The 27,767-nt window shown below is 43.4% G+C and overlaps 1 long non-coding RNA gene across 1 annotated transcript in view; it reads right to left on the bottom strand.

The window, feature by feature from the left end:
- Positions 1-717: 717 nt before the first annotated feature.
- LOC126354369 (uncharacterized) overlaps positions 718-27,767 on the bottom strand; it is a 931,233-nt gene continuing 904,183 nt past the window's right edge. The window contains exon 4 of the long non-coding RNA XR_007565308.1: positions 718-773. This is a non-coding gene — a long non-coding RNA (uncharacterized LOC126354369). The remainder of the gene's footprint in view (positions 774-27,767) is intronic.

Genomic DNA, 27,767 nt, shown 5'->3' with positions numbered 1-27,767 from the left:
TGACGTCTATGCGAGCTACGTTCCTCCATCACTCTCGATGCACCATGAGCATGTCAGTTGTTTCTGCACTGGTAGCTTCCATCGCCCACTAACAACCTAGTGTTTGTACTGGCACACACTGACTGACTAGCCAGTCCCAGTGTACTCAAGGAACACAAAATCACACTGTAAACAAACGTAACAGCATCGTTTATAGCAAGCATGCAAGCTAAAAGGAAAAAAAAACGGTGTTAGTGTGGGAACTTTTCAAAATACGATATCTTGTAGACGACCCGCAATAGAATCCTGCAGCAAACACGACTGAGATTGTAATTGGGCCTACTCTTAGTCTGTTAATGTCAATAAGCATTGTTACATTTAAGAAAGAGTAAGTTTACACAAAAAATATGCTTTCTAGTATTATTGCAACCTGTTGATTAGCTAACAATACGAGACCCTGAACACCAACCTATTCTGTAAAAACCACACATCAATGACACTTTCCATTTCCGTAATATTTGCGGTCTAAGATTCAGGTGATTCACCTTGTATACCGGCTTCTATACAGAGATATTACATTTCTATTATAATAGCACAGCGTCGTTTTAAGACACAAACATTTCTAGCGAATGAAATCACCGCTACCATGGAAGTACGATGGTATAAGATGATAAATTACTTTGTTCCCTCTGAACATCAGTACTAAACCATCAGAGTAAGTTAAATGGCGTTGTCACTTACCTTGTTAATTGGAATCCTCCTCCGCAGTTACATTCTGCAACCGCACAGTGAACCTGAAACAAAAAACATTTGATTAAAATAATTTGTCATTTCATATGGCATTACTTTCTCCAATATCGAACATAAATGTCTGATTTTGCATCAGCGTCGAAGAGGGAAATACGAACACTGCAAAAGAAATAAAAGTTCACTCCTTTGAAACCCCGGCGTTTTCTCCCGTTGAGAGTAAGTCTGAAATTTGGCTCAAAAGTGCCCACAACCCTTCTGTGTAATGGTGCCAAAACGTGGCTCCCTGCGTCACCCTCGGGCGTTTCAAACAGCAATGTGTCGCCACATGTGTAAAAAGGCACGTGCTCACAAGTTCATCTGAGGTGTAAGTAGTTTTGCTGGATTAACCAATGTTCCACTTTTGCTGCAATCTTTCTTTTTCAGAATTGTAAATTGTAAAAGGACGGGTTAAGTTTATTCAGCTCTTAGAGTAACAGCATACTATTTTCCGTTACTGATGTTAGTTTGCTCATTTCGCTTACATTTTTAACTTTGGGCCAAATACATACGGGGTTGCAGCCCTTGCGTGTAATGCCAACATTAAAGTACGCAGGTAACTCAGTGCTTGCTTGGCGATGCATAACTATTTAGGGTGGAGTGACAAGTCTGTACTTCACGAAGGAATAATGGGCAATAAAATGTAGAGGTATTTTGAAGGCAAACGAGTTCGAGTTCTAAGAAAGTGGTTTGTGCTGTAAACAGTGATTCATGAGGTAGCCTCTAGCACACACTGTATTTCGGCTTGAGGTTAATGTCAAGATACATTCTTACGTTGCAAAATTACGCCTGCAACACCAACTAAGAGGAAATTTGGCCATGGAAACCCCCCTAAAAATTACATTTCTGTCTTCGAAATGCTCAGGCACTAAAGCAATGCACCTTTAAGTCGATGGAGTGATGCCTTCAGGATAGATGCCTTCGATATCATTGCACATGCTACAAGAGTGCGATGTTTTAAATGATTTTGTATCATTAGAAGTTGTGCATAGATTTCATCTTTGAGTTTACCCTAGAAAAAAAAAGTCTAGTGGCGTCAAATCATGCGGACTTGCAGACCATTTGTTAACGCGGTCACGACCTATCCAGCAAACAGGGAAGAGGTGGGTGAGCACCTTCCTAGCCAAAAGCGAGTAGTGAACCAGCACCCATCCTGTTTACAACATAAATATGTAGGTCTTTCAAGTAATACTTCCTTTAGAAGAGACGGCAGCACTTCGACAGGAAACTATGTATTTCTTTTACCTGTTACGATTCTTCAATGGCTGCGCGGTATTAGCGGTATTCCCCTAATTGTAGTCATTTTCCCTGAACACGAGTCTCAGCTGCTGTAGTTCAGAATGCAGACGGTCCGCTTCAGAAATTACACAGGTCCGACTTTGCATCGTTCTTCTTAACCGTAGGGGCCCTGCAGTGTCGTACAAATCAAGAAGATGTTGTCAACGTACCGAAGGAAACAAGGTGGACGCAACACCGCAGAGTTCAGAGCTTGTTTCCCTAAATGCTTGATGAAGACGTTACCACACAGTCTTGTGTCACATGCATCAAAAATACTAACAAGAACACTCTATTACACAATCGATGGAAGAATTGAAATATATGATAACGTATTCGTAGATTATCCGTTTGATCGTAAGAGAAATGTATGTACAGTTTTAGACGGAGGCTAATGACAGAGTCAAGACACAGGAAAAACAACGAAAAATACACAGCAGTAGTAAATTTGTCGTATGCGTTTGAAAACATGGAACTGGAAAACAATGTTTTCCTTTCATAGTCAGAAAGACATCAACAACAGGAATAGAAGGGTAGGTAATACTGATGGAATAGTACAATGGGCCAAAATCAGAAAAGGTTTAAGTCACTGTTGCTCATTGTTCGAAAATATTTTAACTGCATGTTGATGAAACAATAAGTGAAAGGTTATTTCAAAATGGGAACTGCTTATCGCGGACAGGCCTCATAAAAGGGAAGGCGTTTTATTATAAATTCTTGGCTATTACTTAATTCAATAACGGTCTACAGAAAAATGTCATAAAAATGAATCCATATCAGACACAATCAGCAGGTACCATCCACTATCTAGGAATATGGCTACCCGTGAAATCAGCACTGTAAATGACATTACTATATAGTTCTACATTTACCTCCTTTAAAAAAACTGTATTTGGAACTTTTTCCGTCTCCGAGATTAGCTAGACATACATAAATACGAAATTTAGTGCATTAAATAATGCACTTGAACAGGAATGTATATGGACCTGGCACGCCGCCTAATGGAATTACTTTGACACAATGTCGTCTTCAGATGAAATGTTCGATAGGAAAGGAAAAAGGGTCAATATTAAAATACCGAAAGAATTAAATACGAATTCCAAGCAGGTTCGCATGCAGCTACAAGCTCTTGAATGTGGCTCGTCAAATTACGTCTTAAAGACAGTTTGTTGATTCTATAAGACTGTATGTCCATATTTTCATAGATGATTGAGGAACCCGGCTGTTCGATACAGAATGTCAAATTAAACGCCTTTCAACCGTCCAGTTTCCAAATTTACTAGGCGTATTCCGAAAGTAAGATCCGATCGTCAACGAAATGGATACCACAGTGAAAATAAAAAGTGTTTTATTTGCAGTAGTTAGCCACACCTCCCAGCAGCGTCTCTACACGGTCGCCGCTCCGTCTGAGACACACCGTTGTACCAACTTTCCAGTACCCTCGTCTCAGAAGGCAGCCGTCTGCACTTTTCGCCGATTCTCTACGCTGATCGGCAGTTCGTTGTCTGTGACATAACGTTGTCTTCATAGCCAGGTGTTCATGTCAGCGGAGATGAAAATCAGCGTTATCAAGTCCTGGGCTGTATGGAATCCGATCAAACACTTCCCATCGAAAACGTTGCAGGGGCGTCCTCATTGCCCCTGCAGAATGCGGCCGAGAACTGTCATGAAGAAGTAAATGCATGACAGTAATGTTGTGTGGGCTGCACCAAATCAGGCGAAATCTCTCACTGGTACTCATACTTGGCCGGAGACACTGTTTTCTAGCCATATTTACGTGCTCACTGTGTGCTCTGAACGGAAAATACAGATGTGACGTGCCGGCCGTTGTGGCCGAGCGGTTCTACGCGCTTCAGTCTGGAACCGCGCGACCGCTATGGTCGCAGGTTCGAATCCTGCTTCGGGCATGGATGTGTGTGATGTCCTTAGGTTAGTTAGGTTTAAGTTGTCCTAAGTTCTAGGCGACTGATGACCTCAGATGTTATGTCCCATAGTGCTCAGAGCTATTTGAACAGATGTGACGTGATAAAAGGTCATAACAGACGCAATGTCCAACACACCTATACAAAGCTTTATCGGATCTTCAGTGTGGTTTCCATTTCGCGGGCGATTGGACCTTACTTTCGGAATACGCCTCGTACTTTATTTGGCAACCAGTTTCGGCACTTAACTACGCCATATTCAGGCTCCTGACCGACGTAGTCTGTAAGCTTAGGGACCGATGACCTCATCAGTTTGGTCCCATAAGATCTGACCACAAATTTTCAAATTTCCAATCACCATCTGCCGACTCCTGCTGGCTCCTGTTTTGATCAGAATCGAGGTAGAATCTTCCTAAACGTCGATCAGGGGCCTACAAACGTGAAATTCGTATACCTCAATAACCACCAGAAAGTTGCGTGCAACCATACAAACGTGCATGCATTGTATTGCATTGTGTAGGTGCCGGATGTCAGTTTTTGAGATGGAGTTCCAAGCTTGTTGCACTTGGTCTGCCAGTACACGGACAGTTAATGCTGTTTGTGGATGATGCAGAAGTTGTCGCCCTTTGATGCCCCATATGTGCTCGATTGCAGACATATCTGGTGATCGAGCAGGCCAAGGCAACATGTCGACACTCTGGAAACTATATTGGGTTCAACAGCGGTATGTGGGAGAGCATTATGCTGTTGGAAGACAGTCCCCGGAATACTGTTCATGAAGGGCAGCACAGCAGGCCAGAGCAGCAAACTGACATACAAATTTGCAGTCAGGGCGTGTGGGGTAACCATGGGAGTGGTTCTGCTATCATAAGAATCACACCCTGGACCACAACTCCAGGTGTAGGTTCAATGTGTCTAGCATACAGACTAGTTGGTTGCAGATCCTCAGCTGGTGTTCTAATGAACACACAGCCATTACTGGCACCGACGGAGCACCAGCTTTCATAGGAAAGCACAAAAGACCTCCACCCTGCCCTGCAGTGAGCTCTCGCTTCACGTGACTGAAGCCGCAGTTCGTGTCAGTGTAATGCACGTTACAGGGCTTCTGACTCGGAGTTGTCCTTGAAGTAACCGATATGTAACAGTTCGTTGTGTCATTGTGGTGCCAACTGCTGCCCGAAGTCCTGCTGCAGATGAATTACGATGTGTCAATGCTATACGCCAAAACGGTGTCCCTTTCGGTAAAGCCACGTGGCCGTCCAGAACCCCATCTTATTGTGGCCGTAGATTTTCGTGACCGCCGCCTGCCAGCAATCACGTACAGTGGTTTTATTTCTGCCGATTCTTTCTGCACTATCGTAGAAATAACGTCCAGCTTCTTGTAGCACTATTACGCGACCTCGCTCAAATTAGTCAGATGTTGATAACGGCGTCGTTGTCGCATTAAAGGCACTCTTCAGCAGCATCAGTTCACCACATCCAGTCTCAAAGGTAAGTAATGCTCACGACCGTTGCGGCGCGTATTTAAAACAAACCTGATTTGGGTCCTCACAGTGGAGCTACTAGAGCCATTCTTACACGACTGGCACGAAATTTGAATTGACATCATCTTTCAGATGTGGAAACACGCATAGCAACTTTAGTTTGTGTCGCACAAGTCCTTCTTCATGTAGCAATTTTTATCTATCAGTGTATATCTAACAATAACACGGTGTGGTTAGTTTGTTACATTGTTGCTGTTTCTGTGTAGCATTACTGTTACAATCGTCTTACGACGGGTACACGCTGCTTAGTGTTAGGCAGACAAATCACGATCACAGTGCTTTACCATTCACCTCTTAACAGTAACAAGAGGATACCAAGATTTTTTAGCTAAGTTATTTTGTGCCATGTTGAGTGATTCAGGAGGACAAAATACTTTGTATCTTAAGAATAAAAGTAATGATTAATCAAACGAAGATTGTAAGTAGGCTGTTTAGGTTTTTTTTATTAGTAACGCCGCTGCCACGTAGCTCTCTGTATGAAAATCACTGGCTGTGCTGTGTGCAGTCTGTGGCTGGTTTGCATTGTTGTCTGCCATTATAGCATTGGGCAGTTGGCTGTTAGCGGCGCGTAGCGTTGCGCAGTTGGAGGTGAGCCGCCAGCGGTGGTGGACGTGGGGAGAGAGATGGCGGAGTTTTGAAATTTGTAAGAATTGGTGTCATGAACTGATATATATATTATGACTATAAAGGTAAATACATTGTTTGTTCTCTATTAAAATCTTTCATTTGCTAACTGTGCCTATCAGTAGTTAGTGACTTCCGTAGTTTGAATCTTTTAGTTATCTGGCAGTAGTGGCGCTCGCTGTATTGCAGTAGTTCGAGTAACGAAGATTTTTGTGAGGTAAGTGATTTGTGAAACATATAGGTTAATGTTAGTCAGGGCCATTCTCTTGTAGGGATTATTGACAGTCAGATCGCGTTGCGCTAAAAACTATTGTGTGTCAGTTTAAGCACAGTCATGTATAATTTTTCTAAGGGGATGTTTCAAGATCATCATCAACAGGAATTGTTTGAATAGTCATGTGATCCCTAAATTTATTACGTTAAACTTAAATAGTTCTTTACGTCGAATTAAAGACAAGTCCCCGTCGAATTAAAGATAAGTGTGTACGTATGTTTCTGAAAAGTGGAATAAAAATGACACACAGGGCCAAGCAGTTGTCGATCACTACACATGTCTGATGATGACAATGCCCGAAAAGCTTACACCCTGTCGATGACTTTTTCCTCAGCGACCTGTTCAGCATATTCAGCCTCCATATGTAGGAATATCTCATGCATGAACCACCTGTAGAACACAACAAGTGTTTCGCCACTATTTGTCTCACTCCTGAGGACACATTTTTACGATAGATACGAGGGCTATTCGGAAAGTAAGGAACGATAGGTTGCGAAATGAAAACCACAATGAAAATCAAAACTGTTTTATTTGCAATAGTTAGCTACAGCTTCCAGGTACTTATCTCCATAGTCGCCGATCCGACTTAGAAGTTTGTCGTAGCGTTGTACCAACTTTCCAATCCCCTTTCCAATACAAAGCAACCGCCAGTGCTTTCCGCCAATTCTCTACGCTAGCCTACAGCTCGTTGTCTGTGCCAAAATGTTGTCTTCATAGCCAGCGGTTCTTGTGAGCAGAGATGAAACTCAGAGAGAGAGACAATTTTGGGCTGTATTGTGGGTAATAAAACTTTTCCAATTGAAAAGATGCAGGAGCATCTTCATTACCCCTGCAGAATGCGGCTCAAAATTGTCTTGAAGAAGGAAACGCACGAAAGTTATGTAATGTTGGCTGCACAGCTTCAGGCGAAATTTCTCACCAGGCCCTCGTACTTGGCGGGAGACACTATCTTCTAGGTATCTCTATGTGCCCCCACTTGCTCTCAGAACTAAAACAGAACAACGTAATACGATCGACGGGCATACTAGAGACACCGCCCCACACACCTGCGCAAAACTTCATTGGATTTTCACTGTGGTTTCCATTTCGCGACCGCGCCTGTTTCGTTCAGAAGTACTGTACAATGGCAATGCATGGGTGCATGTCCGAAGGAACATTGCATCGTACTTCTGAACAACACAGGCGCTGCATTATCGTATTTTTCCACCGACACCGGACAAACAAGTTTCAATTAAAACGTCACCCTGTATAGGAATATACATAATGAATATATGAGTGCGGGTTGCTGACACATGCTTCACGACATATGCAAATTTGGGGCTGGATATAAGTCGTGCTCCGGTACCTCATGGTAAGGCTACCGCTCACGATAGGTAGGAAGCCGCGGTTCGAGTCGCGGTCCGGCACAAATTTTCACTGTCGTCATTCCATTATGCAGCTGATGGTGGTCCATATTTCATGAATTTGTTATCTGTTGCAGACCAGTGGTTCAGAACCTGCGTTCTGTGAGCCACGTAACTTCCTCGGCTGTTACTACAGTGTGGTTCCAAGTTAGGGTGATGTGTCCCACTGCGTCACAGTTTGCAACTAGCGGCTAGTAAATCAACCTCTGCTGCAGCTATTGTTTCTGGATTGCAGGTGTCCTCTCTACAGCAGAACATACCGCGCAGTATTCCTGGCAGGCAAATTTCCTCAATTACTGCAATCCCGTTACAGCCTCGGCATTCCTTGTTGTACGAAGAGGTTGGATACCTCAAACAGGGACCAGTTTAGGGTTGCACTTGCTAACAACAGCCACAGTCCGCCACTTTTCTCTCGTCGTCAAGCTTTCATCGGAGATGGATTACTTTGTAGCGTGAATGCCTTGCTCAAGGCGTCACGAAATCGAGTTCCCAAGATAACACCAACCTAATTCTAATCTGTTGCTCCTACCGATTACAATTAATTTGCGAAATATTTACAAGGTGATTGAGATAGAGTAATTGTTAAGACAATTAACAGAAAACGCTGTACTTCACGCCTCTGATAATTGGTATTGTAGGAACAGACGCAGAACGAGTACTAGTACGTTTTGTCAGGTGTATAATGACTTCAACATGTATGCATATTCGAAGACATACCGATTGCTTACCATAGGGACAAGCAAGCAAAACAATGTGTTTGCTCTTCGTGTGTGCTAGAAAAAAAACGACGGTAATTTGGGTTGATCCTAATAATTGCGACATTTGTTACAGTGTTTAGTAGGACCACAGTGAAATAAACTTCTAACTAACATTTGTGGTTTCCTAAGGGGTATGGGCTGCGAGTAAATTAAAGAAAGACCAAAGTAATGAGAAGTAGAAGGACTGAGGACAGCGTTGGTGGTCACGAAGTACATGAAGTTAAGGAATTATGTTACCTAGGCAGCAAAATAACCCATGACGGTCGGAGCCAGGGGAACGTAAAAAGTAATCCAGAACTGGAAAAAAGGACATTCCTGGGCGAGAGAAGTCTACTAGTATCAAACATAGGCCTTAATTTGAGGAAGAAATTTCTGAGAATGTACGTTTGGAGCAGAGCGCTGTATAGTAGCGAAATATGGACTGCGGAAAAATCGGTAATGAAGAGAATCGAAACATTTGAGATGCGGTGCTACAGAGGAATGTTGAAAATTAGGAAATTCTCCCGGAGGATCGACGAAGAAAGGAAATTTGTGGAAAACCCTGACAAGAAGAAGTTACAAGATGGTAGGACATCCTTAACACATAAGGGAATTACTTTCATGGCACTACACTAGAGGGAGCTGTAGAGAGCAAAAACTGTTAAGTAGTACAGGGATTGGAATTCACCCAGCAAATATTTGAGGACGTAGGCTGCAAACGCTACTTTGAGATGAAGAGGTTGGTACAGGAGAGGAATTCGTGGCGGTCCCCGCCAGATCAGTCAGAAGACTGATAAGTGACGACTCAAAAAAGAGTAATAGGGATTATTTAATATACACAACAACAACAACACAAAGCACAAAGTGAAAGTCTTAGGCACAACATGGGTATATAGCAGGACATAACCCTCAGTGAAAGAATTGAATACCAACAGCAAATTTAGAAGGGGGCGGAGCGTCATCTGGTCTCCAGTAATCGAAATAAAATATAATTAGACCGTGAGTCCCACGTAATGAAATGTAGCATCCACTAGCACGCTAAGTAAGGTTCACAAGATTCACTCAAATCCGATTCAACCTTTATGTTCCCCAGACATAGGCGTCTCAATCAGTCTTTCTTTTTGAGGAGCTTGTGCGGTGTCATCTTCCCACACAACGATACAAGCCTTGCAGAAGCTTTCCACATTATGTGCGTCCAGCGGACATGTGCGTGCAGCCATCCTAAACTCTTCAGTCAATAATCAGCATATGTGCAGAACAGTGCGTAGTGCATTTCCTGCTGTTACATCGTGTTGTACGGAAGAATGTGTTGTGTTGCCAGAAGAGCCAACACCGTGTTACACGTTTTAGCTCACGCAGGCTGGCGTGAGGAGGGAAGAACTATATTGACGTGAGGTCTGGAACATGACAAGGAATTAGAATTCAGAAAGCGGACGTAATTAGTTTGATACTTAACTTTAATCCATTAATGATGAACGTCGCTCTTGACGGTACATGATTCACAATATTATCTGTTAAGAATACATTCATAGTAACTGAATGTGGCTCCTTGTTAGGTCGTAGCAAATGACGTAGCTGTTGGCTATGCTAAACTGTCATCTCTGCAAATGAGAGCGTGTGTAGACAGTGAACCATCGCTAGCAAAGTCGGCTGTCCAACTGGGGCGAGTGCTAGGGAGTCTCTCTAGACTATACCTGCCGTGTGGCGGCGCTCGGTCTGCAATCAATGATAGTGGCGACACGCGGGTCCAACGTATACTACCGGACCGCGGCCGACTTAAAGGCTACCACCTAGCAAGTGTGGTGTCTGGCGGTGACACCACAGACTCAATATGAGATTTAGGGTCTCATCCAGGAGGAAGTAACGGGTGGACAAACTGGTGTAGATCAAGGATGGTGATGAAAAAAACGGGAAAAGCAGGTATGGCACGTATGAGCGGGAGGGGGGGGGGGGGGGGGAGGCGGGGTTCGGCCACCTGCTGCAAGTCTTCTTATTTGCATCCATTTCGGTGACTTTCTCCTCGATGAAATGCTGACGAGGACAACATTCACAGTCCCGATCGGGCAAAATCTCCCACCCGCCCTGGAATCGAACCAAGTGCCCCGTGATCGAAGGTCAGCAGTCCTAGCTAGCCACACGGACTGCTGATGATGGGATGGAAATAAGCCGTGTGTTTTTCTACAGGAACCATCTCACACTTTGCCTTAATGGGCTTAGGGACACCACAAAGATGGCCGCCTAGTATTTGAGAAAAAATTGTAAATAGACCATTTCTATTTATGCAAAGTTTTGTTGTAGACCGATCCAGGATAGAGACTCGGGGACGAATGTGTAGAAGTAGGAAGGTATTGTAACATCGCCACTATCTTTTGGGGTAAACTGCGGAAGCCGGCCGGTGTGGCCGAGCGGTTCTAGGCGCTACAGTCTGAAACCGTGCGATCGCTACGGTCGCAGGTTCGAATCCTGCCTCGGGCATGGATGTGTGTGCTGTCCTTAGGTTAGTTAGGTTTAAGTAGTTCTACGCTCTAGGGGACTGATGACCTCAGCAGTTAAGTCCCATAGTGCTCAGAGCCATTTGAACAAATTTTGAAACTGCGGAATCTGACAGCTCAGCCGCAGCAGTTGACGATGCCTCAGGAGACCGGCGAGTGCTAAGATGACGACATGCCAGTTGTAGCAACATGGAAGTTTATGTACTAAGCAACGGACCAGGCCAAGTACCACAAGCTTGCCGGTACTGTGGTAAGCATGGGCCCTTACACACCTAGCTGAGCAGTTGTAAGTCTCAGGGCCTCGAATTTGTTGCTCCGAACACGGTTGGATGCAGTGCGTCGCCACGCTGTCAGTTTTAGCAGAAATGTCAGCAGCCCGAAAGCGCCTACCATAACGAGAAGGCCATGCCAGGTGCCAGAACAGTACTGAACAGCAAGCAGCCACCACTTCCTCGACTCGGTGCCTCTCCACTGGCGGGCCACCTTCAGGTTAACTCCAGCAGCAGTCAGACTCCTGCCCTGGAAAGCAGCAGATGAGACCGGGATGGTAGATCCGCCCACTGTGCGGCTGGTCCCGGATGAGGTTCCAGTCCTCCCTCGGCCATGGGTGTGTGTGTTTGTCTTTAAGATAATTTAGGGCCGGCCGCAGTGGTCTCGCGGTTCTAGGCGCGCAGTCCGGAATCGTGCCCCTGCTACGGTCGCAGGTTCGAATCCTGCCTCGGGCATAGATGTGTGTGATGTCCTTAGGTTAGATAGGTTTAAGTAGTTCTAAGTTCTAGGGGACTGATGACCACAGCAGTTGAGTCCCATAGTGCTCAGAGCCATTTGAACCATTTTTGATAATTTAGGTTAAGAAGTGTGTAAGCTTAGGGACTGATGATCTTAGCACTTAAGTCCCATAAGATTTCACACACATTTTGAACAGAACCGCCCACCATTTTGCGCTGGTACGGGCGCCTTGGCCCCATGCCCTGCCACTCACAGCAACGAGATCCTGCACTGCTGGCAAGTCTAGCGGCCACGCTTCACCTAACCAGTCTGCGCCGCTTATCGAGCTGCCTGTGTCAGCATTCACGGTTGCAGACATATAGGCCCACTGTCCGCGAGCTAGCCGCCTCCACACACCACGTGACATCCCCAACACATACTGGGAGGGGTCTTGGACAACGAAACACGATGCTACGAGCGTAGCCGCATGGACGTTAATAAAACATAATTCTTATGTTTACCTGAATTGCCATCGGCTGGCATCCTCTCGACGACATACCGCCACAACCCAACCATACACGGAAATAGCGCTTCATCCCGGGTGCTCTTCAAAGCTGAATCAGCACTGTTGCTCAGGCCAAGTGCAACTCAATGCCCAATTGGCTTAGTCAGTCTAGCTACTAGGGCAAACCTGTACAGTCCCAAACCACCTATAAGTGTAGTAATGTTTTGTTCGCACTGTACTATACACACGCCGTAACTAAAATTTTGTTATTAGCTGTCCTTCCTGGTTAGCAGATTCAATGACGAGCCATGTAGTTCACTGGCGATTCGAGCTCGCGATATCTGCTGCCTGAAGGAGGAGGATCTGATGAACACTAGGCAATGAGTAGAAAGTTCAGATTACGTGTGGTGTGACAAGAAATGACATACAGAAAGAGAGCAGGAAGGTATTGCGCTCAGGGTATTGTCAGAAACCCCCCTCCCCCCCCCCCCTCTCCCTACCAACCAAAAATTCATTAGAGAAATGAACTCCAATGTATAAAACGGCTTCAAATATCTCATTACTTTACAAATCAGTTAATGTGACGCATAAAAAGACTTTTTGGCTGAAGACTCAAAAAAGCTAGTTTCTCATGCATCTCAATGTTTATAACGCTGTACCTCCTGAACTATGTGTTCTACAACGATATAATTCGGCAAGGACATTCAGTGGTATATGTCACTCTCTACAAAATGTGTTGCGAAAAGGAATAAACGTCTGATACTCAAGTTTAACTGCACCACCAGCAAAATATAGTAAGCGGTGCACTTTTTTCGTTTATTTATTTTATCGGGTCGTGAGGGAGAAAAAGTTTTGAAACCGTACGAAATTATGTATAAAATTTGTTGTAAGTTGCTGTCTGCCGTGTCCCAAATTTATACGGACATCGGCTTATCGCCACAGCCGACACAACGTATGGTCCATCTCGTTTATTTGTGTTGCTTTTATTGAGGAAACTGCGTATGAATTGTGTTTATTATTAGAATAGTACTTGAACGTGTTACTGCAGAACCAGGAATCATTTTTCGTGTTTCGGTCGCTGGATAACGAGGGCAACGCGTGGTCCATTGCGATTGCGAACCGGCCTCGAGGTGCGCATGCGTTGTCCACAGAATTCACACACTGAATTACAAAAAACAACACTCAACACTCAGTACCCATTCAAATCATCATAAAAATTATAACAACTGAAATCTCAAGAATAATTGGATGTTTCCAGAAGTCGCACAGCTGTATTTAGTTGCTTTATTCGCAACTTTGGGTTTCATGTCAGGGCAGACGCATCGTCTGGTTCTATACTAGAGTATTATTTTTTGGATGATACTTCCCGTGTACTTATAGTAGACTTTAATTAATCTTTAGGCGTTTTATCCCCGTTCAAAGTAGTGTCCCATTCCTTATTCATTCTTTCCCCGCTTTTTTCTAGGCTTGTCTCATTCAGTAGTCATGCTTTGTAAATTTGGCAAGCACTTTTTGGGTGAAGTCAGTTTTATTACGACAGTCCACCAGCGTGGTTTGCTTCTTAACGTGGATAACTTCCCGAAAGCTGGTACTTGTAATTGTCTATATACATTTTGATCATATAACCTTTGTGAGTACCTGTCATTATTTTTTGTTGAATGCTAATACTGTATTTCTAAAATTTCACACAGTGATTTGTATTCTTGTCAAAAAAATGTATCTATACTGACGTGAAACCGGAAGTTGTGAATAAGGCACTTGCATAAAGATATGCGGCTTTTGCAAACACATCAGTCATTGGTATTTAATTGTTATAATTTTTGTGATAATTTGAATGGTTATTAAGTGTTGAGTGTTGTTATTGCCATTTACAGTGTCTCTGAGCTTTGGTTGCGCTGCCCAGAAAGTTATCTATAGCTACAAAATCTTTACACGGACTTTTATTTTGACACTCCTTGATCATTAGACTTTATGTTATGTAAATTAGGTGAGCAATGTATAGCTGTGCAGAACTTTATTTGCATATTTCTTACTGTTAATACAGTGTAGTGATAGAGTAATTTGAGTAAGTACCTGTGTCTTTTCTCACCAAGTTACTGAGTTCTCTTGCTGAAGAGGCGAACCTGCACGAAGCTTAGTTAAACATCCAATTGAAGCAACGAAGTCCTAATCAACAGATCATTAACACACTAGGGCGGAACATTACAGCCCTAATACTCAAATACTGGTTGTGTAAAGTACGGGTAATTTGTTCATTCTGAGTTAGGCTGCCTCAGAAAATGAACATAGTTTCCTAGTTTAGTGCTTGACTTACTGTATTAACGCTTTAAAGTAAGAACAATGAGTAGCCTGCGACGGCATTTTAAAACTGTAAATTCGGTCAGTGATAATATTAAACTATCTGAACAGCTGGGGTTGCCCTTGTACGTATTTATTCTAATATTTTATTAGTCCATCATTTCCTTCTCTATCTCCTCCTCCCCCTCTGTCCGTCTGCTCCTCCACCTTTTGGCCATCTTCTCCTTTCTCCGCTGACCAAGGCCTCCACCCCTCTATCTCCTCATCACACCCTCTATCTGCTATCATCTCCTCCGTTTGTCCATCTCGTCCTCCGTTGTGTCTGCCCACCTCCTCATGCTCCCTCTCTCCGTCCATCTCCTCTATCTTCTTTGTTTGTCTTATCCTCACTCTCTGCGTCTGTCTTTTTCCTTCCTCTGCCCACCGCCTTCCCTTTCTCTGTTTAATTCCTTCTCCCATCTCTGTCTATCTCCATCTTCTCTTTCCCACTCCTCCTCTCTGTCTCATCTTCCCTCCTACCTACGTACATCTCCTCCTTCCCTCTCCCTCTAACTCCTCCTACCCCCTTCTCTATACCGATAGGAAGTTGCAGTTTCTGTTTCACGCAGCTCGATGTTTATGATTCCATGTCTCCTGAACTATGTATTGTACTGTGATGTAACATTGTAGTTACATTTAGCGGCATATGTGGATACTGTGTGCGAGATGTGTTGTGTTTAGAGTTAGCAAAGAAGAAATAAATTTTAATGTCATGGACAATGCGGTAGTGTTTCGCTCATCTCAATGGCTATGACTTCATATCTGCTGAACTACGCTTCATGCGACTGCATAATTTTGCTTGCACTTTTAGTAGTATATGCTAACAACGGGTACAACATTTGTCGAATACAGTTAGTAGTAAAGAAGTAATAAAATAAAACGTCATGCTGATACGGCAGTTTCGCTGCGTGAACAACTAAAATTATTAAGCGACAAGTTTTTTCATCGTTTTGCGAAGTTTGTCAGTGAGAGAAACATCGTAAGGGTTTGAAATTAAGTATAAAGTTTGCTGCAAATCACTAAATGCTCTGATTCTCAAATAGTGAAGTCTTGATAAGATAGGTGCTGCTTCCACAGTGATTCCTTCCAGGCAGTAAGCCATATGTGTAACAAGTCTGACTGAAACCGGTGGTTTAGGTGGAGATGTTGAACATAAATACATACATTTTTATAATACATTGCTTCGAAAAAAAAAAAAACTAGTAGACTTGGAAATAAGAGGTCGACTTTGATTCGATGAAGGGATATGACAACTGGGGGATATTAGATTTACTGATAATAGTTTAAACGTCGTCCGGCAACAGATAGTAAAGTGACATAGCTATCAGACCACCATCTGTGTCCACGTTTTAATAGGTAATGCTCACAGCCAGAGGGCACAGTGTGGTTCAAATGTGTGATGCAAGCAGGCAGCCATGACACGGAGACGCAATCGTGCTTCCTACATCCAGCTGAGAAAATGTGAAAGGGGTCAGTTTGTGGTCTTGCGAGTGGCCGGATGGCCCTTTCGGAGAATTGAGACACAACATAGACGCATTGCGTCAGTTGTGCAACGATGTTGGTATTAGTGGCACGTGAATGTCCCGCACCCGTTGACGAGGTTCTGGATGTTCACAAAGGACAGACACCCTCCAGGATCGTCGTATTGTATTGCAGTGGCAGATCGTACAGCTACCATAGCACAGATAAGTGGGCTTACGAGCCCAGACATGTCAACAGAAACTGTTGCGAACCTGTTATTAGCAGTAGAACTAAGAGCATGCACACTTCTAGCTTGCCTTCCACTCAAGCCGCAGCATCAGCGTTAACGGAACGACTGTTGCCGTCAGAGAATCAATGAAGCGCCTTGGTCTACAGCGATGAAATCGAAATGTGCCTGTACGCAAGCGATGACCGTTTGCGCTAACGACGTAGATCTGGCGAGCGCTGCCTCGTAGAGCACTTTCTTCCAAGACACACTGGACCCACCAACGCCTTGTTGTCTCGGGTCCGATAAGGTACAACTTTTGTCCGCCTTTGGTGTTTCTGGAGGGAACGCTAACCAGCGCTTGTTACGCGCATAATGGTTTTAGACCCATTATTTTGCCTTTCTTGCAAGAGGAACGTGAAGCGTTGTTTCAGTAGGCTATTGCTGACCCACCACTGGCCTTGAAACTCAGCTTGCTCTGCGAGACGTGCAACAACTTCCCTGGCCAGCTCAATCTCCAGACGAGAGAGCGTGGGATATGACGACACAAGAAGCGACTCGTCAATCAATATCTTTTCCAGAACGTCCACAGGTCGAACGAGGGGCGGTATATCGTATCCCAGGAAAGTATTCGCCATCTGTACGATGGACTGGATGCCAACATCAGCGACTGCATTGCCGCTTGTGGGGGCTACACTATTTGCTAATATGGGTGTCTCAGCATGGGTCGATACCTGGTACTCCAGAACCGCCTATGCTACGGATCTGCAGATGTAACCATTTATTGCACTGCATATGCATTGTTGCAACAAAAATATTGAACTGGAAAACTCTAAATGCGTATACTATTTTTTTCCGGCGGTGTACGTCTGGTTTCCCAAAACCAATTTTTGTTGCCCTGGAAGTTGTTGAATAGGTGTTCTGGAACTGGGACATAGACTGACCGTTTTAGCCGTTTAGTAATACAGAAAAATGACTGATTAAGTTTTGAAATTGTTCCTCAGATAGTGAAAGTGATTATGAAGGTGGTGACGCCAGAGTAAGGGTTACGTTCGCCACCGCAGTAACAGGTAGAGCGGTGCCGGGCCTTGACTGCAGCAAGACACCCGCCCGTTCCAACTGGCTGAAAGCGGCCGCAGCACACCGCACAGCACGGCACACACGTGCCCGTCTCCACGTAACGCCCTCAGCCCTTTCTTTGCAGGGCAACGCGGCGCTGTTAACAAGGATCTACAGAGCCGCCCCCGCGCCTGTGGCCGCCATTAGCGCGGGAACAGGCTTCCCTGCCCGTTATTAACTCCGTCCGCTTCCCCTCCCCCGGCGAGGTCTAATGAAACAACCCACACGGCAGCGCCGTCTCCGTAGGGCCCTCCTGTCGTCATATCCCTCGCTGTTTTCCCTGTCCCTTTCGGCACGTAACGCACTTGGAGATAGATGCGCAGATTGCAGATGGGTTCAGTGTAGCAACGTCCCAACCCACTCCGCGCAGCCTATTCTCATTTTGCGAGTTGTGTCGTTTCGTATAAGAACCTTCATTTTCTTAAGAGCTGGCAAAGGTAGCATGGAGTATTACGAGAAAATTGGCATCATAGAACTTCACATACGGATTGAAAACACCCATTATACGAGGTCTTTGTAATTACTGCCAACCTATCAGTCCGGGATTAATAGATTTAGGGAGGGCTTGTGTCTTAGTTACAAAAACATCTGTACTAATTGCCCTTCAGAATCAAAGCACTGACAATAAACTATGGAATACAAGGTATGTCACAATTCTATTACAGATTTCTGGGGATTGTAGAGGAGACTTAGTAGATAAAGTTGTGGAAATCCATCGTTCTAGTGGACATGGGCAGCCGCTGGTGATAAACAAATAAAACTAACCGCCACAGCCGTATCATTCAAGAAATTTATTTCAGTCGACTAGTTTCGCTGCAAGATTTACGCCAACTTCAGGTTATAACAATACCACCACTTGCAAAATAGGTTAGAAATCAGATTAATAATGTTGCTCACGCAGCAGATGTTCGCTTTATCGGGCAACAACAAAGCTATTGACTGTGGATGGTATTTTGGCACTTATCTTGAATGGATTCCCACGTAGATTTTGTCGGTTATGGCTCATCTTGTTGATTCTAGGGTGATTACACTTTGACTGCTAGAAGGTCCAGATCTGTATTTTAGCAATATTTGAAGTCCTAACAAATGTGTTTTTCAGGATATTCTTAATGATCAAACAATCCCAGATCAGAGCAATGGTATGGTGGAAATAATTTTTGACTTGCTCTTCACGATCCACATTTTTATTAAACTTCTTTTAGTTTCACATATACTTCTTCTTAATTGCCACATCATCAATAAAACTGTTTTCTATCAATCTTCATATATTTAATTTCCACTTTAACCAAACAGATGACTTGACTGTTCTTTTACAAAGTGAAATAACAACTTAACTTCTGCAAAGTGAAACAAAGACTGCTCTGTGTGCATTCGCGCAAAAAACGGTTACAAGTAAGTCAAAGATTATGACGGTCTCACAGAAATGAATACACACAAGAACCATATCACTGTAATATATCGATACATCGGAGTACCTATACATTAATAAAACCAAATGTGAATATTGTCACAAAAATATGTCTGTTACGTCGCAGAAGAGTAGTACGATATTACTGGTATCGAGAACTGAGGTTGGGGTGCCGTAATGGTCACGTAAATAAAGAGCCATTACAAGGTCCTCTATACATCAAAAGAGTGCTTCCTTTCTTTGGCCCATGTATGGTAGAATTCGCATAATGTTAGTTGTTGCGAATTGTGTACATCGGAATGTAACTCTGCAACGTGCTGTCACCACTCACACGTTGTAGAGTATACACTCCTGAGTATACAGTCCATAACTGCATCTACAAGTACACCATAATCGGCAAGCCACCTAATGGAGACGTCCGTCCCCGGTCCGACAGGGGGGCCCTAGCCATAAGATTAAATAAAATAAAGCTAATGGTGTGTGGTGGAGGGTACTTTCGGTACCACTATCTGATCCCTCCACTCGCGAATAGTGCGTGGGAAGAATGATTGTCGGTAAGCCTCTGTATTGGCTTTAATTTCTCGAACGTTCTCCTCGTAGTCAATACGCAAGATGTATGTGAAGGGAAGTAATATGTTGTCCGACTACTGTATTATTTTATGGGGTTTACAATACATGAGGCAAGAAATGCAAGTACTCTTTAGGTTTATAGTTGACCTGAGGATGGCGCAAGTGTTGCGTTGAAACGAGTGGACTGAAACAAAGTTCTTTAATAATACGGCGGCGGTGGTTCATTTTGTTTATTTAGCAGTTAAGGTTTTTACAACGAACCCATGGCCAGAAAAGTACCGTTTGCGCATAAAATAAGTTTGGAGGTAGGGTAACTTTCAGATCTCAGCTACACGTTGTGCACATCAATTTTGCAGATTTAAAGTTCCTTTCAATAAACATACCTCCCTAACGAAGCATTTGCGGACCTACGTTCATATAAGTATTTTGCTCAGAATTACTGCAGCCCGGGATGGCCGAGCGGTTCTAGGCGTTACAGTCTAGAACCGCGCGACCGCTACGGTCACATGCTCGAATCCTGCCTCGGGCATGTGTGTGTATGATGACCTTAGGTTAGTTAGGTTTAAGCAGTTCTAAGTTCTAGGGTATTGATGACCTTAGAAGTTAAGTCCCATAGTGCTCAGAGCTATTTGAACCATTTTTTTTTCAGAGGTACTTATACTGTCACTGTGTAAAATATTGACCTTTCCTCCCCAAACACCCCGTATAATTTAATTTCCGTAGGCCCAGAAATACTTATACTATGCCATTCACTATCATAAACCACCTTCGAATGTCTGTATCCAGTAGAGTTTTCGTCTTTGATCTCCAAATTTGAACCAATAGACCTTTCGACAGCACAGGCAAATTTCTGTGTGTCACATCATCATAAAGATAAGGAAAATTCCGTCTTCTGCAACTGTAATTTATTCTTGAGTACTAGACACGCTTCGCGCAGTCATGTTGGGCATCTTCGGTGGCGTATAATACAAGTAAAATTATTTTATTACACATATTTTGGTGTGAGATTTCTAGTTATTCTTTTTCAGCTTGTTTGGGTCTAGCTACTTCTTTTTACAATTATATGTTTATATTGTATACTCACATTAATATTTGTGTCCTATTCATGCAGTCATTTGTTGTCCTGTACGTGCAGAAGGGACGTGTTATAGTTTCCTTCCAATAACTAGTTCTTTGTACATAACCTATACTGTAGAAAACTGCACGTGCCGGCACTGTTCTTGGTCGCATGCTTTAGAGCTGATTGAGGGATGGTGGTGTGGTGAGGTACTGCTTGTGTGTGTGTGTGTGTGTGTGTGTGTGTGTGTGTGTGTGTTGTGTTCGTGTGTGTGACTGTGCATGTGTGTGTAATTAATTAATTTGAATATTGGTCTTCCGTTGTTGCTCTTTCGGTCATTGAGCGTTTTTTCATTTTTTTAAGGCTTTCTGAATGAAATATTCTTCCTGTAGAGTGAACATTCCTTTTTGTAGTTGTGGCGTAAGTTTGGCATGTCTATTTTTATCCCAGTCTGATTTATTAGATGTTCTGCATATGTGGAATGGGTATATATAATCTTCAGTGCCATTGTACGTTCTTTGTACCTGGTTATAGTTCCTAGCAGTCATCCCAATACATTCAGAGTTGGAGCTATTACAAATTCATGTATACCAAAAATGTTGTATTTATCTTTCCCTTCTCTCACAGATTTGAGTTTGATTTGTATTTATCTTGAAGGAAGTATCGATTTTTTTAAAAGAAATTAATAATTTTGTGTGTCAGCTGGTTGTGGCATGTCATGGTGTGCCATGTTGGGGGCTTTGTTTTCACTTGTGAACGTGTGTTTGTATGATATTGTAGTTTATTGTTATTTGAAAACTTTTTAATTTTTCTGTCTTCTGCCTCTATTTTCTTTTTAATTGCGTCATGTAATTTGTGTGCTGTGTTGCTGCTGTATCCTTCCCTTTGTACCAAGTTAATGATCACGATTACTTCTTCTTGATAGTCCTGTTTACTTAGGGGTATTCTGCATAGTCTGTAGTCTTTTGAGAACGTTGGTGGTTTGATGTCTGGGGAAAAATCATGTCTGTCGCTGTTTACTTTCTGAAGGTGCTGAAGCCGTTACCTTTATGGTAAAAAAACAATTTAAGCTTTTGTGTAAGAGGTCTGAACCAAATTGTCTAGCTTGTTTGGGTGACAAACGAGATGTGTTGTGTCTTACCATACAACAAAAGGGAACTAGGTTGAGAGCAGGGTGTGGAAATCTACATATGGAGCCAGAGGCTGAATGATTGCGTCGCAGTGGCTCAGCGGCTGGAAGTCGTGGCACGCACAACCGCAGACGGCCATTAGCTTGGCACCCATTAGCGCATGTCCACAGTGGCCTGCTGACGCTGTACAGGCCGCAGATTGCAATGGAAGCGTCTCCTCTCTACCAGACGGTAGCTCAGGCTGCGTCAGCTGCAGCTGCGACTCTATAAAGGTCAGGCTTCCCGTGCTTAGCCAACTAATGGAGCCCCGTGCAGATTTGCTAGTTAGTATCCAGGGTGTGGAATCCTCCACCTAAGACTAATGTGTGTGTAGTTAATTCGTATTTACCTACGGAAGGATGGAACATTTGTGTTGAATGTCCAGTCGACTGTTTGGTCCTTAGGAACAGAGCAGAAGCTCGCCTTTGGGAAGTTTTTCGAAAAAAACTGGTAGTGCATTTTTCAAAGGATGCAATCTTACCTTAAATGAACCTGATACGACCGCTGCAGCCCAGGTGCAGGGTACAAACAAAGGTTTATTGAACATAATTTGCACAAAAATATTCTCCACAATGAAAGAGAAGAAATTGTTTTTCAATAAGAGAAACAATAAGAATGATAGTCCTCCAGTAAGTGAAACAAAATAAATGATTATGAGCTACGAAGCCACTTAGAATCACGAAGTAAATAAATAAGATCTGTGATACTTGAAAGAGCTACACGCGCATCAGTGAACGTAATCTTGAGAGCTTAATGCTAAAAACAGTGAATTAAGTTTCTGTAGTAACACGCTCTTTAATGGGTAGAGTTTTTAAGTCACAGAGACTTTAGGTTAAAACGGAAAAATAAATTTCCCTCTCCAGATATAACATCAAAGCTCCAATTCCAAGCTTCAGTCAAGAAATGAGCGTATGGCATTGCTGGCCGGGAGGAACCATCTGGGGAAGTTCGGCCGCCGAGTGCGAGTCTTATTTCATTCGGCACCACATTGGGCGACTCGAGTGCCGGTGTTGAGGATAACACCACACCCAGTTTACGAGCGGGAAAAGGAAAATTCTCTAACCCGGTCGGGAATCAAAGCCGGGCTCGGTGTATGGTAGGCAAGGACGTAACCACGAAGCTATATAGGTGGACAGTCAAGAAGAATAAGCACTTAACAGCTCTTGTGGCGTCAATAATTCGAGAACAGTCTTAATCACATTTATTATTGTTATTATTATTATTATTATTATTATTATTATTATTATTATTATTATTATTATTATAATAACAATAAAACCCCCATGAACCATGGACCTTGCCGTTGGTGGGGAGGCTTGCGTGCCTCAGCGATACAGATGGCCGTACCGTAGGTGCAACCACAACGGAGGGGTATCTGTTGAGAGGCCAGACAAACGTGTGGTTCCTGAAGAGGGGCAGCAGCCTTTTCAGTAGTTGCAGGGGCAACAGTCTGGATGATTGACTGATCTGGCCTTGCAACATTAACCAAAACGGCTTTGCTGTGCTGGTACTGCGAACGGCTGAAAGCAAGGGGAAACTACAGCCGTAATTTTTCCCGAGGACATGCAGCTTTACTGTATGATTAAATGATGATGGCATCCTCTTGGGTAAAATATTCCGGAGGTAAAATAGTCCCCCATTCGGATCTCCGGGCGGGGACTACTCAGGAGGATGTCGTTATCAGGAGAAAGAAAACTGGCGTTCTACGGATCGGAGCGTGGAATGTCAGATCCCTTAATCGGGCAGGTAGGTTAGAAAATTTAAAAAGGGAAATGGATAGGATAAAGTTAGATATAGTGGGAATTAGTGAAGTTCGGTGGCAGGAGGAACAAGACTTCTGGTCAGGTGACTACAGGGTTATAAACACAAAATCAAATAGGGGTAATGCAGGAGTAGGTTTTATAATGAATAGGAAAATAGGAATGCGGGTAAGCTACTACAAACAGCATAGTGAACGCATTATTGTGGCCAAGATAGATACGAAGCCCACACCTACTACAGTAGTACAAGTTTATATGCCAACTAGCTCTGCAGATGATGAAGAAATTGAAGAAATGTACGATGAAATAAAAGAAATTATTCAGATAGTGAAGGGAGACGAAAATTTAATAGTAATGGGTGACTGGAATTCGAGTGTAGGAAAAGGGAGAGAAGGAAACATAGTAGGTGAATATGGATTGGGGCTAAGAAATGAAAGAGGAAGCCGCCTAGTAGAATTTTGCACAGAGCACAACTTAATCATAGCTAACACTTGGTTTAAGAATCATGAAAGAAGGTTGTATACGTGGAAGAACCCTGGAGATACTAAAAGGTATCAGATAGATTATATAATGGTAAGACAGAGATTTAGGAACCAGGTTTTAAGTTGTAAGACATTTCCAGGGGCAGATATGGACTCTGACCACAATCTATTGGTTATGACCTGTAGATTAAAACTGAAGAAACTGCAAAAATGTGGGAAATTAAGGAGATGGGACCTGGATAAACTGAAAGAACCAGAGGTTGTAGAGAGTTTCAGGGAGAGCATAAGGGAACAATTGGCAGGAATGGAGGAAAGAAAAACAGTAGAAGAAGAATGGGGAGCTCTGAGGGATGTAGTAGTGAAGGCAGCAGAGGATAAAGTAGGTACAAAGACGAGGGCTGCTAGAAATCCTTGGGTAACAGAAGAAATATTGAATCTAATTGATGAAAGGAGAAAATATAAAAATGCAGTAAATGAAGCAGGCAAAAAGGAATACAAACGTCTCAAAAATGAGATCGACAGGAAGTGCAAAATGGCTAAACAGGGATGGCTAGAGGACAAATGTAAGGATGTAGAAGCTTATACCACTAGGGGTAAGATAGATACTGCCTACAGGAAAATTAAAGAGACCTTTGGAGAGAAGAGAACCACGTGTATGAATATCAAGAGCTCAGATGGCAGCCCAGTTCTAAGCAAAGAAGGGAAGGCAGAAAGGTGGAAGGAGTATATAGAAGGTTTATACAAGGGCGATGTACTTGAGGACAATATTATGGAAATAGAAGAGGATGTAGATGAAGACGAAATGGGAGATACGATACTGCGTGAAGAGTTTGACAGAGCACTGAAAGACCTGAGTCGAAACAAGGCCCCCGGAGTAGACAACATTCCATTAGAACTACTGACGGCCTTGGGAGAGCCAGTCATGACAAAACTCTACCAGCTGGTGAACAAGATGTATGAGACAGGCGAAATACCCTCAGACTTCAAGAAGAATATAATAATTCCAATCCCAAAGAAAGCAGGTGCTGACAGATGTGAAAATTACCGAACTATCAGTTTAATAAGCCACGGCTGCAAAATACTAACGCGAATTCTTTACAGACGAATGGAAAAACTGGTAGATGCAGACCTCGGGGAGGATCAGTTTGGATTCCATCGAAATGTTGGAACACGTGAGGCAATACTGACCTTACGACTTATCTTAGAAGAAAGATTAAGAAAAGGCAAACCTACGTTTCTAGCATTTGTAGACTTAGAGAAAGCTTTTGACAATGTTGACTGGAATACTCTTTTTCAAATTCTAAAGGTGGCAGGGGTAAAATACAGGGAGCGAAAGGCTATTTATAATTTGTACAGAAACCAGATGGCAGTAATAAGAGTCGAGGGGCATGAAAGGGAAGCAGTGGTTGGGAAAGGAGTGAGACAGGGTTGTAGCCTCTCCCCGATGTTATTCAATCTGTATATTGAGCAAGCAGTAAAGGAAATAAAAGAAAAATTTGGAGTAGGTATTAAAATTCATGGAGACGAAGTAAAAACTTTGAGGTTCGCCGATGACATTGTAATTCTGTCAGAGACGGCAAAGGACTTGGAAGAGCAGTTGAACGGAATGGACAGTGTCTTGAAAGGAGGATATAAGATGAACATTAACAAAAGCAAAACGAGGATAATGGAATGTAGTCAAATTAAATCGGGTGATGCTGAGGGAATTAGATTAGGAAATGAGACACTTAAAGTAGTAAAGGAGTTTTGCTATTTAGGAAGTAAAATAAGTGATGATGGTCGAAGTAGAGAGGATATAAAATGTAGACTGGCAATGGCAAGGAAAGCGTTTCTGAAGAAGAGAAATTTGTTAACATCGAATATAGATTTATGTATCAGGAAGTCGTTTCTGAAAGTATTTGTTTGGAGTGTAGCCATGTATGGAAGTGAAACATGGACGATAACTAGTTTGGACAAGAAGAGAATAGAAGCTTTCGAAATGTGGTGCTACAGAAGAATACTGAAGATAAGGTGGATAGATCACGTAACTAATGAGGAGGTATTGAATAGGATTGGGGAGAAGAGAAGTTTGTGGCACAACTTGACTAGAAGAAGGGATCGGTTGGTAGGACATGTTTTGAGGCATCAAGGGATCACAAATTTAGCATTGGAGGGCAGCGTGGAGGGTAAAAATCGTAGAGGGAGACCGAGAGATGAGTACACTAAGCAGATTCAGAAGGATGTAGGTTGCAGTAGGTACTGGGAGATGAAGCAGCTTGCACAGGATAGAGTAGCATGGAGAGCTGCATCAAACCAGTCTCAGGACTGAAGACAACAACAACAACATTATTATTATATCGCCAACCGGTTTCAACCCGACGTAGGGGTCGTCTTCTGGGCTGGCCCATAACATGACCCCTACGTCGGGTTGAAACCGGTTGTGGTATAATAATAATAATAAAAAATGCGATTAAGAATGTTCTGGAATTATTGGTTTATCATACTAATCGCTGCTTCTCTCCACAACCATGTTGTCCAAAAATATTGTGGCGTACTTCGCTGAAGACGTATAGAGAGACAACAGTAATGAAATATCTAAGTCCGACAAGGATAGAAACTTCTGGTTGGTTCAAATGGCTCTGAGCACTATGGGACTTAACATCTGTGGTCATCAGTCCCCTAGAACATAGAACTACTTAAACCTAACTAACCTAAGGACATCACACACATCCATGCCCGAGGCAGGATTCGAACCTGCGACAGTAGCAGTCGGGCGGTTTCGGACTGAGCGCCTAGAACCGCGAGACCACCGCGGCCGGCAGAAACTTCTGGTCTGGTACTCTCTTGTCGGCTAGAAGAACGACATACTCAAACCAACTCTCAACGAGCATATTGATGATCACTTAGAGAAGGCAAAGTGGTGCCCAGAAATAGACGCCCAAGTCTCTGGTGCAGCGTAGTTGAGATTTTCAGGTTGCTGACTGCAACGGAACTAGTGTCGGAAACTTGTGCGCTGGCCTAAATAGCTGCCTCGAGGACGGATACAAGAGGGCCTATTTCTGGCAAGTGACATGGCACATGCATGGAGAGCTCTGGTTTGACAACGACCTCTAACCGTCGCCGTGCGCGCTAACTAGTGACTTGGACACATTGCTGTTGACGCCTTCGGCGAATCTGGACACTGAGTTCCAAGGTTACAAAGTTCCGTGAGTCTGTACTGCAGGGGCTGTGCTCACTGCGACTTGAATGATGAATGAGTTGTTTGTGGTGCTATCGGTGCTTTCTGTCTAGGGCGTCACGGTACGACTTGATTCTTGATGGCCGGATGAGGATCTGAACCACCGACATGCCAATTGAGAGCGATTTCGTATCTTTGGTTTACGTTTGTGATGAGACTGTCCTCTCATCATACTCAGTATTGAAATATTCTATGGCGTGAGTTCTGAAAGTTCGAGGCTAGTTTAATAAAAGGTAGAGAAAAGTTAAATCAACACTTTTAATGCTTCAGGCCTTCTACACATATCAAAAAAAGTTTTGCATCATCCCAGTTCTCAGAACTCCTGAAGATAGACGTTGACTGTGTATATTGTATCACAGACACAGTCCCTTTGACTGTTCAGGGATGTCACTAAACTTTCCCAAAGATGTAGACAACTATGCATCTAGCAGTGCCTATGAAATCGAGTGTGTCCGACAGCCGATCAGTCATTCCACCAGGAAGGAGGTACACGGCTCGTGTTGTCTGTAGTTCAACGATGCCTAGACGGTCAATACCGCGGTTAGATCGCGTCCGCATTGTTACTTTCTGCCAGGAAGGCTCTCAACAAGGGAAGTGTCCTTGCCGGTCGGGGTGGCTGAGCGGTTCTAGGCGTTACAGTTTGGAACCTCGAGACCGCTACGGTCGCAGGTTCGAATCCTGCCTCGGGCATAGATGTGTGTGATGTCCTAAG

Source organism: Schistocerca gregaria, chromosome 3 (genome assembly GCF_023897955.1).
Source record: "Schistocerca gregaria isolate iqSchGreg1 chromosome 3, iqSchGreg1.2, whole genome shotgun sequence".
Taxonomy (NCBI): Eukaryota; Metazoa; Arthropoda; class Insecta; order Orthoptera; family Acrididae; genus Schistocerca; species Schistocerca gregaria.
Note: the sequence above shows the minus strand (reverse complement) of the source record. Positions and strands in the feature narration are given on the sequence as shown.